The sequence below is a fragment of the Monodelphis domestica genome, chromosome 7 (assembly GCF_027887165.1).
Source record: "Monodelphis domestica isolate mMonDom1 chromosome 7, mMonDom1.pri, whole genome shotgun sequence".
Lineage (NCBI taxonomy): Eukaryota > Metazoa > Chordata > Mammalia > Didelphimorphia > Didelphidae > Monodelphis > Monodelphis domestica.
In genome coordinates this window covers 90,388,125-90,401,664 of record NC_077233.1, presented here as the reverse complement: position 1 = coordinate 90,401,664, position 13,540 = coordinate 90,388,125, and the positions used below count along the sequence as shown (strand labels likewise).

General features: G+C 46.1%; 1 protein-coding gene across 1 annotated transcript in view; it reads left to right on the top strand.

Moving 5' to 3' along the window:
- Positions 1–10,566: 10,566 nt before the first annotated feature.
- The window catches only part of SLC38A3 (solute carrier family 38 member 3), a 36,660-nt gene continuing 33,686 nt past the window's right edge, over positions 10,567–13,540 (top strand). The window contains exon 1 of the mRNA XM_016423701.2: positions 10,567–10,915. The gene's annotated coding sequence lies outside the window, so the exon portion shown is untranslated. The remainder of the gene's footprint in view (positions 10,916–13,540) is intronic.

Sequence of the window (13,540 nt, the reverse complement as noted above, 5' to 3'; positions counted from 1 at the left end):
TTCCTTTACACATACAGTAATGCCTAGATCTTCCCTAGCCTTAAAAATCTTCCATCCACCTTGCCATCCTCTCAAGCTAGTATGCTCTATCTCCTTCGTCATAGAAAAGTTATTCACACTCATTGCTTCTACTTTCTCCAATCCTTCAATCCAGCTTCCACACTACAGTTCAGCTGAAGCTGCTCTCTCCAAGGTGATCTAAACTCTCTAACTGCTAAATCTAATGAATGGCCTTTTTATAGTCATCCATCATCCTCCTTGACTTCTCTGTGGCTTTTGATATTATCAAACATTTACTTCTATGGGATAGTCTTCACTCCCTTGGCATTTATGACACTGCTCTCTCCTGCTTGTCTCCATCTGTCTGAGAGTTGTTTTTGTTTTCTTTGCTGGATCGTTGTCCATTTCGTTCCCCCAACTATAGTTGTTAACAAAGGTCCTTTCCTCTCCCCTCATCTCTCCTCTCTTCTCTTCTCTCCCCTCCTCTCCTTCTCTGTTTCTCCTTCTAACCTCTTCTCTTCTCTCCCTCTTCCTTTCCTCTCCCCTCATCTCTCCTCCCTTCTCTCATTTCCCCTTTCCTCTTCTCCCCTCATCTCTCCTCTCTTCTCTTTTCTCTCTTTTTGTAATCTTATGTTTCACTTGGTTGGATTATCTCTATGAATGCCTCCCAAATCAATGTATCCAGTCCTAATAGCTCTCCAGAAAGTCTAGTCCTATATTACAAGCTACTTGGATATCCTACCAACATTTCATACTCTGCATGTCCAAAATGGAGCTCATTATCTTGCTGCTCAAAGGTGCTCTTCCTCCTGAACTTACTATTTTTGTTAGAGAGTCACTGTCCTTCCAGTAACTCGGGTTTGAAACTTCAGTCATCTCTGCCTCTTCCTCCCAAACCACATCAGCTGACAAGTCTTGTCATTTGCACCTCCATAGCATATCCCAAATATTTACCCTTTTCTCCTTGTACAAGCATTCCTCTAGGTCCAGGTCTTCTACTACTTCTTGTCTTAATTATTATAATAAACTCCTAATTGGCCTCCCTGCTTCTAGTTTCTCCCTGCTCTGATCCATCTTCTGTGCAGGTGATGAAATAACTTAGCTTCAAGCACAGATCTAATCATATCCCTCCTTCCGTGGATTAAATTTAGATACCATTATTATTATTATGGATAAGTGCCCATGATGGGTATGGTCTGTCTGACTTCTGATTCTTAGAATCTTTCTTTTGTTCTTTTCTTTCTTTCCTACTTTTGAATTATTTTCTTTCTTTCTCCCTCTCTTTTCCTTCTTTCTTTTCCTTCCTTCCTTCCTTCCTTCCTTCCTTTTCTTCCTTCCTTCCTTCCTTCCTTCCTTCCTTCCTTCCTTCCTTCCTTCCTTCCCTTCCTTCCTTCCTTCCTTCCTTCCTCCCACAGGACCTCCCACCCCCAGACATGGTTCTTAGTCCACTGAGTCACCTAGCTGCCCCCACTGAAAGTTTTTTAAAGCAAGAGTCACATGGTCAGCCCCATGCCTCAACAGTATTATTTTAGCAACATTTTCAAAGGATAACATAGAAAGGCAAGATACTAGAGTCAGGGAGACAAGTTAGGAAGCTCTTACAAATGATCCAGGGGATAAAGACCTGAATGAGGATGTTGGAAGTAAGAATGGAGGGAAGAAAACAGATAGATGTGAGGGATGTCAAGAAAGAGTTGAAAAGATGTGACAATTGTTTAGCTATGGGGACATCAGAGTTTAGGAGGATTCCAAGGGGTTGAGACCGAGTGTCTGGGAAGACAATGGTGCCATTAGCAAACAGGGACATGGAGAGAAGGGGCAGACTTGGGGAGGGCAGATGCCTTGTCCACACTTGGATATACTGAACTTGCAGAGCTGATGAGATATTCAGTTGGAGATGTCCAGCAGGCTATACCAACAACATCAGCATTTGAGATAGAAACTGGACTGCATATTTAGAATTAAGCGTTGTCTGCACTGTGATGTGTCAAACTACAAAAATAGAGAGCTAGAGCTAAAGACAAAGGTTCCTGAGTTCAAATCTGGCCTCAGATATTTTGTAGCTGTGTGACCCTGGACAAGTCATTTAATCCCCATTGCCTAGCCCTTAACGCTCTTCTGCCTTGGAACCGATATTAACAGTGTTGGTTCTAAGACAGAAAGTGAGGGTTTTTATAAAAATATTTTTTTTAAAAGAGTGAGAGAGCATAGAGAAGAAAAGAGGCTTGGGAACATCCATGTTTAGGGAGTTGATGAGCCACACAATTTTTTCTTGCACATTGTCTCCCGTTACACTGTATTTGTCTCTGTATACCTATGTATCCCTAGTGTTTTGAGACATGATAAGAACACAATAAACTCTTGTTGACTGACTGACTGAGGCTAAGAACTAACGAGTTCATAGAACTAGGAAAGATCAATGCCATGGAAGGAAGGAATATCCATAAGAAATAGGTGGCTAACGTCAAATGCTGAAGAAAGGACATGAAGTATATCAACTGAGACTTAATAATTAAGAGGCTGACCTCTGGAAGAGTAGATTTAGTACAGAGGTGGTGGGGTTGGGGGTGTTGAAGGCTGTCTAACTAGTGATGAAATAGAGGCAGCATGGGCATAGGGTTCTTTCTTGGAGTTGAGCAGAAGACATAAGAAAGTCTAACACAGCAGAGATTTTGTTGTTATTCAGTCATTTTCAGACTCATCCAACTTCTTATTATCCCATTTAGGGTTTTCTTAGTAAAGATAATGGAGTGGTTTGCCATTTCCTTCTCCAGCCCATTTGACAGATGAGGAAACAGAGATCAATAGGGTTAAGTGACTTCCCAGGGTCACACAGATAGGAAATGTCAGAGGCCAGATTTGAACTCACAAAGAGTCTTTCTGATTCTAGGCTGGCAGACCACCCAATGTGCCACCTAGCTGCCCCACAGGAGCTTTTACAAAGGAATATTTTTTATTTCCCAACAGTATAAGCACAAATATACAAACATACTCCCCCCAAAATGTGGGAAACATTATCCCCCTCCCTTCAAGAATTGGGTTCAAAGTTTAGATCAGTTCCTATTACAATCCCAATTAGAAGTCCAGAAATATCCTTTGGGGGTTCAAGTCCCAGGCACCCTGACTTTTGAGGGTTCCCATGCCAAGCTGGCTATGGTACCACCCCAACTAAAATCCTGGTTCCAGGGTCACCATAGCTAGAACTCAGATTTCCTGAGAATCACGTCTAGCACTTGAAACTTGATGACAGACCACACAGAACAGAAATAAATACCCTCAGGCCCATTTCTTTCTAATAATGGGTCCAGAGGAATAAGGAATCAGTATAGATGCTAGCACACGGATATCTGGGTTCTGGCACCAAGGCAGTCACTTCACCAAGGGCAAATCATTTTAACTCTCTATTTTCCCATTTGGGCTGTTATGGACCATTATTTGTCAGCTTTGGCAATTTTCTGGTTGTAAGGTAAAACCTCAAGATTGTTTTGATGTGCATTTCTCTTATTAATATTATTGGTTTGGAACATTGCTTCATAAACTTTTAATACAATTTTTCTTTTGAGAACTGCTTGGAGATCTCTCTTATCACTTAACTTTTGGGGAATGGCTTTTCATCTGTTATCTATTTCTGTCAATTGTCTCCATATCTTGATACCAGAGCATTATCTAAAAAAATCTGATCAAAATGATCTCTCCCCCAATTTGACCTTTTTTCTTTCTTCTTTTCCTAGGTGTATTAATATCATTTGTGCAGAAGTTTTTCAGACCCCAGGTTCTTGAAGGCTATTCCTGCACAGAAGATTCTTCCCCTAAAGGCACTTCAGGAAAAGAGGTCCCTTAACAGCTATAGGAAATGGTCCTTCCTAGACAATACTACAAGCCCTCAGCTCTGACCCATAGTTCCCTTTTCCCCAAGACCTTTTAATTCTTCTGGCACCTGGCAGAAGAGATCCTCTTGCAGGGGCTGGGTTTGTGTCAATACTTTTTGTTTGTTCCTAATTAAGGGCTTACTTCCGTCTACCACGGGTATGGGATGTTTTTTTTTTCATTTCCTTATTTGTGGAAACTTCCTTCGAATATATTCCTTGTTGACTAGAAAGGTTTCCTATGTTCTCTGAGTAGTTTCCATCTTGTCCTGATCACCTTCTTCACAGTGACATGTCATTCCATAGCTGGACCAGTTCAACAAAAGGGAGACCTATGGTGATGACCCTCTTATTCCAGCCTGACACCCATATAAAGCACCTTTGGTGCCTGTAATCTTAGGGTCACCTTTTAGGCTCTGCTGCCTCCAGCCATATACCTCAGTTAAAGGTCACACTGTGATACTTATTTGAGATGTCTTTTCTCCAAAATAAGTGGAAAACAATTATATCATTCAAAAATATTTTATTTTCCCAATTATATGTAACAATTTTCCACATATGTTTTTTGAAATTAAAAAACCCAAATTGTCTCCCTTTCTTCCCTCTCTCCCTCCTAGAGATGGTAAGCAATTTGATCTGGATTATATATGTATTATCATGCAAAACATACTTCCATATTGGTCACTGTTGTAAAAGTACACTCATACAAAACCCAAACCCCCAAATAAAACCGTAAATTAACTAACATGAAACATAGTGTGCTTCGATCTGCATCTGACTCCAATAGTTCTCAGAATTGTCTTGGATCATTGCTGAGAGTAGCTAAGTCTATCACAGTTGATCATTCCAACAACAATATTGCTGTTACTGTGTACAATGTTCTCCAGGTTCTGCTTATTTCACTCTGCTTCAGTTCATAAAGGTCTTTCAAAATTTTTCTGAATTCATCCTGTTTATTATTCCTTTTAGCACAATAGTATTCCATCACCAACATATACCACAATTTGTTCAGCCATTCCCCAATTAATGTACATCCCCTCAATTTCCAGTTCTTTGCCACCACAAAAGAGCTGCTATAAATATTTATTGTACAAGTAAGTCCTTTCCCCTTTTTTATGATCTCTTTGGAGTACAGACCCAGTAGTAGTATTATGAGATCAAAGGGTATGCAGTTTTATAACCCTGTGGGCATAGTTCCAAATTACCCTCCAGAATGGTTAGATTCAGTTCATGACCCCACCAACAATGAATTAATGTCCCAATATTGCCACAACCCCTCCAACATTTATCACTTTCCTTTACTGCCATATTAGCCAATCTGATAGGCATGAGGTGGTACCTCAAGTTCTTTTAATTTGCATTTCTCTAATCAAGAGTGATTTAGAACTTTTTTTTCATAAAGTTATTGATAGCTTTGATTTCTTCTTCTGAAAATTGCTTATTTGTATCCATTCACCCTTTGTCAATTGGGGATGACTTGTATTCCTATAAATTTGGTTTAATTCTCTATACATGTGAGAAATGAGACCTTTATCAGAGATGCTTGTTATACATTTTCCCCCCAGTTTGTTGTTTCTTTTCTGATCTTGGTTACACTGGTTTAAACACTTTTAAGACAAATTTTGGTGTATTTTCCCCAGGAAGAAAGGTTTTCCATCTTGGCTATCTCATCAGAGATGATAATATAGCTCTCATCTGAGAGTTACCTGCTCAACTGAGTACTGAAAAGCATGCCTGAGTTGTCCATGGTGACTCAGGAAAACCATTGACTGTACTTGGACCTACAGAGATTCCATCAAGTGTAATGAGTACCAACAATGATAAAAACAGATCCTTGAAGTCGATGACTATTTTCATCCCTGGTTCTTTCCTGATTCCTGCATCCTAGGCGGTTCATTGAGTCAGAGAACCCTAAATTTAGATCTGGAAGGGACCACAGAGGCAATCCTATACAACCCCTTCATTTTTGGAACAAGGATTTGGGGGCCCAGAGAGGGTCACACAAGTCAAAGTGCACAAGGTCACGACCATAGATTTGGAGCCTGAAAATACCTAGATGCCATCGAATCTAAGCCTCTCCCCTATTGTGCTGATGAGGACACTAAGACACACCAAGATAAAGTGACTTGCCTTGGGTCTCCTGGCTAGTAAATGTCTGAGGCAAGACTCAATGACCCCAAATCTTCCTAACATCAGGTTCGGAGCCCTAACGGCTCTGTTAAAGGAACATCTCGTGACTGGAGCCTTTGAATCCATCCTTAGAGGGAAGAACAATGAACAGAGCCCCAGTAGAGTTGAGGCCCCAGTGGCTCCACTCTTATTACCCCAGGAACCCTCCCTTCAGGCTGGAGGAGGATACAGGGTGTTTCTACCAGGTCCCAACCAGTCAGCTGGAGCCCAAGTGTCGTACCTGACCTTCAGCTTTTGGAACTGGGAGGCTCTGCAGGTGGTGGCCAGAGCACCATGTGGCGTGTGATGTGGGAGGTTTGATTTGGCCCTCCGCCCAAGGGTTCAACAACATCACAGCAGAGGCCAACAACAGCTGCCTCCACACGGGGCCTTGGGCCTCGGCTCAATCTGGGCCTCCCCCCCACCCCCCTTATTGGCCTCGTCGCTAGCAATATTGGGCCAGAAATCATTCCATCTGCAGGAAGGGTTTCATTATGGGCTTCCCCTGCTTCCTCTCTCACCTCCCTACACCCACCCTCCGATCAGTGCCTTATAGACCACCACATCCAGTCTTTTCATTTTATAGAGACCCAGAGAATGGAAGGGATTTTCCCAAGTTACACAGTTTTTTCATATAGTTATTGATAGTTTTGATTGCTTCATCAGAAAAACGGTGGCAACAGTCAGAGGTGGACCAAAATCAGAAGGAAGATCTCTTGGCCCATCTCAACCTTCACTTCCCCTCAAGGTATCAGGTCCTAAGCAAATAATATCTTCTTAAGCTGACAGAAATCAGTTATGGTTTTCCTGATGTTTGGGATCATCTGATGACCGTTGGGAAAGGGAGGGGGCTAGCAGAGAGGCAAACTATTCTCTAGGTAACTTGGTTATAGAAGCTTGGAGAAAAAAGCATAGGATGAGGCAGAGCCAATGCCCAAGCAGTCCCTGAAAACCTTTCAGAAGCTCAGATCTGGAAGAGATCTCAGAGGGCATCTGGTCCAACTTGGACCCAAGTACAGATCTCCATTATGACATCCTCAGGGCATGAGTGGTCGCCACTTGCGAACCTCTGGGGATGAAGACCTCACTTCCTTCCCAGGCAATCCATTTCACTTTGGGGACAGTTCCCATTGTTAGAATGCTGAACTGAAACCAACTTCTTTGATCTAGTTCAGTTTAAGGGCCACCTCCTCTAAGAAGAGGCTCCCTAGAAATGACTTTGGATGTATTTTGTATTTCCTTGAGTGTACATCTTGTTTTCACTAGAATGGAAGGTCCTTGAGGAGAGAGTTTTTTCTTTTGTCTTTTCATCCCCAGTGCCTGGCACACAATAGGTGTACAAGAATTGATTTTTGCTTGTTTGATAAATCAGTTCATGGTTCCCCCTCTTCAGTTAAGTAGAACAAGTCTTCTTTTGTGTAAAAATAATTCCCATTTCTATGGACTTAAAAAAATCTTATCTTTTGTTTTAGAATCGATACTAAATAATTGATTCCAAGGCAGAAGAATGGTAAGGGCTAGGCAATTGAGGTTAAGTGACTTGTCCAAGGTCACACAGCTAGGAAGTATCTGAGGCCAGATCTGAACCCAGGACCTCCAGACTCCAGGCCTGGTATTGTATCCACTGAGTCATCTTTTGCCACTTTTCTATGGTTTTTAAATGTTTCCAAAGCACTTTCTTCACTACCTCCCTGTGAGGTGCGTAGTATGATTATCTCCATTTTACAAATGAGAAAATAAAGCACCAAGAGGGGAAATTATTTAGCAACTAATAGTCATATAACCAGAAAGTGTCATTGTCTGACCCACAGCCCAGTTCTCCCGAGTGTCAATTCACGTGCCAACTGTTCCTTCAAATATTTGTTATCCTGGCCATATTTCAGGACTGATTTTGTGTTCTGGGAAATAGAAGCAGAGAAATCACCCAATTTCCAGTGGAGGAAGGAGGCTGAAGAAAAAAACAATTGCCTAGAATGAGATTTAATTGAAAAAAAAAATTCAAACCTTTCAGATTGGAATTATCCAGACTTCTTCCCTCATTATTCCTTCTTCATATCATACCCTCCCTCTTCCACCCTTGACCAATCTTTCTAAGCTATCTCTAAATGATTTTTGTAACAAAAATAAAAATATTTAAATAAGTTAAAAAAAGATTTTCTATATTATGACCTATTAAACCTTAGGAGGATGGGAACTAACAGACATTTCCCTATCTGAGGCCCAGAGAGAGTAAGAGGCAGTATAAAATAGTGATAAGAATACCATATTCGGAGTCAAAAGTGTTGGGACCATAAAGGTCTGGACCTACCCCTTACTAGTTTTGTAATCTTGGGCAAATCACCTAAAGTCTATGAGCCTCAGTTTCCCAATCTGTAAAATGGGGGACAGGCTACACTTAAGAATCTCAAGCATCTCCAAGTTCTAGCTAAGATTATAGAAAATGCCTTTCTTTGCCAAGACTATGCAGTGAGTCAACGGAAGAAGGAATCCTGCAAAAGAAGCCAAAAGTCCTGACTCTTGGCCTCCTAAATCTTCTACAGCTGACAAAGAGCAGATGGTGAGCCTGGGGCAAGAGAAAATGGTGATGGAGACTGAAGAGAGCCCCAGGGGATGAAAACAGAGCAGGAGAAGGTTAATTCAATGGGGTCCATGTCCTGGCATCAGAGAGGGATGGACTTGAGGCTAAGATGCCTATGGGGAAGAGGGAGCCACAATCCTCAAACTGGAGAGGGTAGTAGCCCAACCTTAGGGTAGCCCCAATGTGAAAGGTAGCCATGGTCTCTCTGACCTTTGATATCATAACAGCAACACGGACACCTTAGGTAGGAGAGTTTTTCATTCTTCAAAGAGCTATCCTAGCCCTTCTCTCCTTGGATCCTCCCAACAGCTCTTTGAAGGAAGCAGAACTCCTATTATGATTCCCATTTTACAGATGAGGTAACCAAAGTCCAGAGGAGCCCGGTGACCCGTCCACATGACAATTCACTCTCCTAAAATCACTAGATTTTTTTCCATTTGCCTTTCTACTGAACCCTCTTTTTTGGGTTGTTTCTCCCAATTAGAATGTGAACTCCTTGAGAGTAAGGACTGTCCCACTTGTCTGTGTCCTCAGCGCTTGACATATAGGGAATGCTTATTACTCCCTTTCACTCATTCATTCATCCACTCATTCATCCCTAGTGTTTCTTTTCAGACTCTTCTTCCCACTGGACCACCCCCACCCCATAACTCCCCATTACAGGTCTCTGAGTGGGTCCTAAATATCTCAGAACAACAGGGCTGAAGATGCAGGTCCTGACAGGAGCTAGCCCCAAAGTGGGTGCCCAGGGCAAGGGCAGAGTGAGGAAGTGGCCTATGCTGTGATCTTAGGTCTGCTGGAAAGGCAACGAGGCACACTGGAAGGAGACTTGGATTCTAGTCTGATTCTTCTATTGAGTTCTTGATCATGTGTCTTGTCTTGGGACTTCAGTTTCCTCCTCAAAATGGACAGAGGGCTAAACCTAGAGTCAAGAGGTCCTGGGTTCAAATTTGGCCTCAGACACTTCCTAGCTATATGACCCTAGGCAAGTCATTTAACCCCGTTTGCCTCATTTTCTTCATCTGTAAAATGAGGCAGACAAGAAAAATGGCAAATTTCAGTCTCTTGGCCAGTAAAACCCAAATGGGGATCACAAAGAGTGGGGCACAACTGAACAATTATCTGACATTCTGTTCTAATTCCCATCTTAGAAGTTTTGCTTGATGAGAGCACGGTGGTCCCTTGCTCTTCTTTCAAATTTCTTATTTCTTTAAGATGGCTGGGTTTAACAAATCCAAGTGGGGGAGGGGGAGAGATGGAGAGTGACACAGAGACAGAGATGGAGGGGGGGAGAGAGAGGAAAGAGATAGAGGAGAGACAGAGGCAGAAGGAGAGAGAGAGAGAGAAGAGAGAAAGAGGAGAGAGAGGAGAGAGAGAGAGAGGGAGGGAGAGAGAGAGAGAGAGAGGGAGGAGAGAGAGAGAGAGGAGAGAGGGAGGGAGAGAGAGAGGAGAGAGAGAGAGGGAGGGAGAGAGAGAGAGGAGAGAGAGAGAGAGAGAGAGAGAGAGAGAGAGAGAGAGAGAGAGAGAGAGAGAGAGAGAGAGGAGAGGAGAGGAGAGGAGAGGAGAGGAGAGGAGAGGAGAGGAGAGGAGAGGAGAGGAGAGGAGAGGAGAGGAGAAGGAGAGGAGAGGAGAGAGGGAGGGAGAGAGAGATTGACCTGGGTTTCCCTGAAAGAGAAGGAAGAAGAGACCCTGAAAGACAAACTGGAGTGGAGAGAAAGAATAAAATTAGGACCCTTTGCGAGGTCTTCCAGCTTTAGAACTGGAAGGGGCCCCATTTCCTTCATTGTTATGGAATTGGAAATGGGTTTCACAAGTGGTCTCCCAAGATCACGCTGGGAATCAGGCTGAACCAGAACTGTAACCCAGGTCCCCTGAGGCCCATTCCAGGGCCCCTACTCTCCTTAGGTAAGGCAGGGTTCGGAGATCCTTTGGTATTCTGGGTCATGTCTCTCCCTGGCCCTGTCACATCAGGCTGTGAGTTCTTTCTGGGGAGGCCGCTGTTGCTTGGGACAGCTCCTGCTCCAGCAAGTTAACAAGGGCCTCTCACTTTCTCCGTTGCCCAGTTCGGGCCCCTGCACCTCCGGCTCTGGACCCTGGCCCCCTCGTTGGGCCCACCCCCTGGGGCGGAGACAGGCGGGGCCGGGGGCGGGGCCGGCCGCCCTTCATCCCAGCTGCCTGACAGCACTGTGTAGTCTGGGATCAGAGAGGACAGCGCCAGATCGCCGAGCGGACCCCGGAGCGGCTCCTGGAGCCTTTGGTCCCCAGCAGCTCATAGCTCTTCGCCTGATCCCGAGAGTCTCAGGTACAAAGCAGGGACGCCCCACTCCATTCCCCTCTTCCCCGCCCCCCGCCGAGCGCAGTGACTTACAGATGGGGGTGGGCACTTGAAGAAAGAATCTTGGGGAGGATCAGGCCAAGTCTGGAGATCTTGGAGGGGGGGGGGCGGCGGACATAGGGGAGGAGGGGGACTTCTCAGCCGCCCCCTCCCCGAATCCTTCAACTTTCAGGGTGTCCTCGCCTCCCTCACTCCCAGTCCCTGGGGACTCCAAGGAGGGTCAGCCCCGGCTCCTCCCCCTCAGCCTCGGCGACCGTCCTGACCCGCGGCGCTGCTAGGGCTTGGGGTCTGGGGAGGCGCGAGCGGAATGGGCAGGACGACTAGGGGCTGCCACGACCCGAGGCATCCGCGTGAGTGTGTCTGTGCTCCGGGTGCGTGTGCCTGAGGGGATGGGGAATGTGGAGCCGTGCGTCTCTGTGTGTGTCTGGAGGAGTGTGTGTGTGTGTGTGTGTGTGTGTGTGTGTGTGTGTGTGTGTTTCCGTACAAGTAGACGAGAGTGCGGTTGTGTGCCTGGGTGTGGGAGCACGCCCCCCACCCCCACCCCGAGCCAGACAACAGCGCGTTGTCCAGGGGGCTCGGTGGGGACGTGCGGGGAGCCGCGTCCCCACGCCTGGCCAGGGCAAGAAGGAATGACTGACTGCCCGACGGGATTGGACAAGAGCCGGCTTTGAGGGGTGCTCGGGCGGGCTGGGGCCTGCGCCCAAAGGCCTGCCCAGCAGGCGGAGGGATATATTTTTACAGCGTCTGACCCCCGGGGCTTTTTGGGCACACGGTGTGCTTCACGCTCGGCTATTTGCAGAGGGGCCGGTAGCCTAGGCACTCCGCGCACGCGGTCCCGCCTGCGCGCAGCGCTCACTCCTCAAACGCCGTGCTCCCGCTTCATCCCGGTAACTGAAGGTCTGGGAGCTTGGGGGGGAGGGGGCCTGGGGGCGGGGCGACTGATTTGCATGAGGCCGACCCACCTCCCCTTGTATTGGTCGAGAGTGCTGCGTGCGTTTGTTTACACCTGGGGGCCGGGGGAGCAGGGCCTTCCCTGAACCCCGTCTTTTTAGCCCCTCTGCCCCCACCAGTTCTGGGCCCGATCCGAACTGTGGGACAAGAGAAGAGGACGCTATTCAGAGCAGGGACCGCGCCAAAGGGACAAACACCAGGGAGCAGATTTGAGGCTGGGGAGAGAGGGGTTTTGTTTGTTTGTTTGTTTTTTTGGTGGTGGTTTTTTTTAAGGGTTGGGACAGAATCCAAGCAGGGCAAGGCTCAAGTCTCCCCAAACCTAGCTTAGACTGCTTTGGTCCAGAAGGTACAGATCTGCTTTTTTCTGGAAATTCTCCTGGACAATGATTCCCCATCCCAGGCACCTGGGACCCCAATACCTGGTTCTGGGCCTAGGAAAACTGTTTTTCCTAGAGCGATTCTCAGTCCACATCCCCAAGCCTCCCAAACACTACAGGAATCGAATCCAGGGCCTGCAGGACCCAGGCCTTCGGAATCCGAATTCTGAATTGATCCCCAAAATCTCCATGTGTGACATCTTCCTTAATGCCTGCCCTGGGACCCTAAGAGCCTTTCCAGGCGCCCAGACTTCAAACATTGGTTTAAAGCTCTCCGATGTACACAGAATGTAATGGTGGGTGCATATGTTTTGGCGGTATCTTATTCTTTTGCCAAATGTGAAATCCATCAGTTTTATCCCAATTTTCTACCTCCTATAGCAGCTGGGATGGTGTTCCGTACACAGCAGGTGATTAATACAAGTTTGGTGGCATCTCCCCCTACCTCCCAGCTTTGGAATGACCAGGAACGCTCTATCCTCTCTCCCTGGGGATTGCTTCCAGCTAAGGTGGGGGTAGCTCTGAGGGCCCTGGAAGGCAACAAAGGCTTCCAAGAATGGAGAGGGGAGAAAATCAGGGCTTTGCACACAACAGAAACTTAGTAAATGTTCGTGGAATTTGATCAGATTAATTAATCATTGATCCTGGGGCCCCTCCATCCCTCTTCCATTTGCTCAGACCTCTATTTGCCTAAGGAGCAGTAGAAACAAAGGAAGGTTAGGTCCAGGGCTTTTTCCCGTTTTGGGGAGAGCCAGAGACCCAGACTCACGACCTGGGGTCCAGGAGTTCCTAGGCTGAGGAAGAAAGAAGAGACAGATCTGTGAGGAGTTCAGAGTTTGGCGGAGGAGATCGGCTCCCTCCTCGTACTGACCAGGGAGCAAACCTGTCTGACTGCAGGAAAATGTGTTCTGCTGTTGTAGCTTGGGAAGAGGACTCAGTCTGAAGGTGGGCTGGGCTGGGAATGAGGGTGAAACAAGAGGGGAAGGCTTCCTAGAGGAGGTGACTTTTAAGCAAGGGCTTGAAAGCTGGGCAGCATCTCCCAGCTTCCACGCCAAGAATCCAGGTCAGGGACAGTGGGAGGTGAGGAGAAACACAGGAGACAGAAGGCAGAGGTGACAACCTCAGGGAAGCTGTGATAAAACTGGAAATTACGTCAGAGTCAGCAGGTGTGAATCATTTGGGGAGCTCAAGGCTGCTCAGCTATTTTGAATGATACACATTTGGGGGGTAGAAGAAACAAGCATTCAGGGTAGAGGAGGAAAGG